The 3041-nt window shown below is 37.6% G+C and overlaps 1 pseudogene; it reads right to left on the bottom strand.

Annotated features, from left to right (window-relative positions):
* Window positions 1-1483: 1483 nt before the first annotated feature.
* LOC100685061 lies at window positions 1484-2596 on the bottom strand (annotated as a pseudogene).
* Window positions 2597-3041: the final 445 nt, after the last annotated feature.

The following is a 3041-nucleotide window of genomic DNA, read 5'->3' as shown; positions in this document are numbered from 1 at the left end:
GTAAGAACTAACAGTTCTATATACATTTCCATTGTTTTACTTGGGGCTTACTCTAAACTTAAATGCAAATGAACCAAAGTGTTAGGAGTATATACAGGCTGCTTCTCTGGAGTTATTACCTATTAAAAGAGCTCAGCGAGTAGTTACCACCAATAAAATAGTCTGAAGCTGCCTCCAAATTAAGCATTGCAGGAGTTTTCAAAGAAACCATTATACTCTGTTTCTTTTATCTGAGACTATGCTTTTAAAGATGTGTTTTAACTGTCACATTAAAAAATAATCCATATACAAAAATTCTTTAAAAAATCCTACAATACATAGATCTAACAACGTATATGTGGTCAAAGAATCCATAAAATGTTTAAAGATGCATTTTCTTTTTTATCTTCAGTACCTAAAATGTGCTTTTGAGAGGCCATTGGTTAATATGTATACACTTCAAATGAACTGTTATTACTGTACTAAAATAAGAATTGTTGCATTAAGTTCAAATCAAATTCACTTTCACAAGTTAGTAACTTTTTTTTTAATTTATTTTTTATTGGTGTTCAATTTACTAACATACAGAATAACCCCCAGTGCCCGTCACCCATTCACTCCCACCCCCCGCCCTCCTCCCCTTCTACCACCCCTAGTTCGTTTCCCAGAGTTAGCAGTCTTTACGTTATGTCTCCCTTTCTGATATTTCTCACACATTTCTTCTCCCTTCCCTTATATTCCCTTTCACTATTATTTATATTCCCCAAACGAATGAGAACATATAATGTTTGTCCTTCTCCGACTGACTTACTTCACTCAGCATAATTGCACCCAAAAGCATAAGATACCTAGGAATAAACCTAACCAAAGATGTAAAGGATCTATACCCTCAAAACTATAGAACACTTCTGAAAGAAATTGAGGAAGACACAAGTTAGTAACTTAAAGTAAGCTTTAACAAAGTTACAGGAAGTGCATCTTTCTCATTTTCATCTTCATACAATGTTGCTTTTTTGGTGTTTCTACCTTTTAAAAATTAAAAACAGCCAAATATTTAAGTATTATGTACATTTAAATTTTTGGTGGTGGTTTGTATTTTAAAAGAAACAGCTTCCTTATGATTTGCCTCAAGATCTGGTGGAAATGCTTACAGGAACTAGCTAATAACAAAAACCAAGAGAAGGACATTCAAAATACTGATTTACTTTGGCAGCAAATGGTCTTTGAAGACTAATGAAGGTAGACAAGACCCGTTAAAGTGAAGTGGGCTATCTCAAATACACAACAATTTACATAGAAGTTCTTAAAAATTTTTTTTAAATATTTTATTTATTCATGAGAGACACAGGGAGAGAGAGAGAGAGAGGCAGAGACACAGGCAGAGGGAGAAGCAGGCCCCAAGCAGCGAGCCCGACGTGGGACCCGATCCAGAGTCTCCAGGATCAGGCCCTGGGCCCAAGGCGGGGCTAAACCACTGAGCCATCCAGGGTGCCCCTTAAAATTTTTTTTTTAAAGAGCTAAGCATCTGTACCAACCAATAGCAATGCAATACCTAGTTTATGACGACTTGAAACAAAACAAATGCCCATTAGGAAAAAGAAAAGCTGTATTTTATCTAACATACTTTCAGTCAATAGTCCAGGAACATTTTCCTCCCAATACGATACTCCCTCTCTATAAGGCTGTTCCTGGGAGCCAGACACTTTAGGTTAATAAGGGAGTTAAGACTAATTGCTTGCAGTTTAATAGACAATAACTTTTTGCGTCCCTCTTAATGTGCTAATAGTTGTGTCTAAAACAACATGCAATTCTTAGAAAGGTACCATTTCTGGGTTTTTTATTATCTGTAACCTTTGGAAACTAATCACATGAAACTACAAAATTAGCAGATGTCTTGAAATCTGTATATAAAACATAAATTACCTCTAATTTCAAACTCTTATTAGTGTACCACTCAATCTTTAAAAAACAAAACAAAACAAAACAAAAAGGCGGCTCCAAAGATAGTCTTATACCATTCTTTTAAAAAGGAAACTGTTCCTTTTAACTTTACACCCACCCCACACCCCAATTTCAAAACACATCACTTAATTGTCTTGGTCATGGACATTTCCAAGATGAGATTTTATATTTTGCTCCCATAGCTTCTGGTTATCAGAAAAACCATGCTTTCCTTTATTGAAGGAGTTTGGTCCTGCTGATGTTGGTGTATCCCTTCCAATATTCTTCATCGCATCTTTGCTTCTGGAGGCATTTCCTCTGGTTCACTATCTTTGTCTTCGTTAAAAGCTGCTGCTACTGAAAGGGTTTTTGGAGCAAGCGTTGGAACAGTTTCTTTAGGCTTACTTGATCCAAGTTTGATGGATCTGGCTGAGGCTTTCTTTGTCGTCTACCTATGGCAAATCCAAACTTGGAGATCTTTGTAGGCTTTGTTGGGAGGTCTGCAGCTTCTTCTTTAGCTGATCGCTTCTCAGTGCTGCGACTGGAACTTTCCCCTCCATTACTGGAAGAAAGTCTTAGTTTTCACAGGTTTTTCTGCTTCTTCTTCAGGTCCTCCCACGGCTCCAGCTCGTTGCGGTTTCTCCGGCTTCTCCTCTCCCGCCTTCCCGTCCGCCATTTTCCCCGCCGCGGCCTCCTCTGCAGCCATGCCAAGCTATAGCGCCCTTCTTTATCTCTTATTACAGGCTTTGGTTTAAAATCTAGTTTTTCTGATGTAAGTATTGCTACTCCGGCTTTCTTTTGATGTCCATTTGCATGATAAATGTTTCTCCATCCCCTCACTTTCAATCTGAAGGTGTCTTTAAGTCTAAAAAGGAGTCCCTTGCAGGCAGCATATAGATGGGTCTTGTTGTTGTTGTTGTTGTTGTTGTTGTTGTTGTTGTTGTTGTTTTTAATACATTCTGGCATCCTATGTCTTTTGATTGGAGCATTTTGTCCATTTGCATTCAGAGTGGTTATTCATAGATATGTATTTAGTGCCATTTTATTGCTTGTTTGGTCATTATTTCTAGATTTTCTCTGTTCCTTTCTTGTCTTTGTCACTTTTGGTCTTCCCTTCCCAA

The sequence above is a fragment of the Canis lupus genome, unplaced genomic scaffold, assembly GCF_011100685.1.
Source record: "Canis lupus familiaris isolate Mischka breed German Shepherd unplaced genomic scaffold, alternate assembly UU_Cfam_GSD_1.0 chrUn_S1696H1890, whole genome shotgun sequence".
NCBI classification, from domain to species: Eukaryota; Metazoa; Chordata; class Mammalia; order Carnivora; family Canidae; genus Canis; species Canis lupus.
The sequence above is the reverse complement of the archived record's forward strand: the minus strand, read 5'-3'. Positions and strand labels throughout refer to the sequence as shown.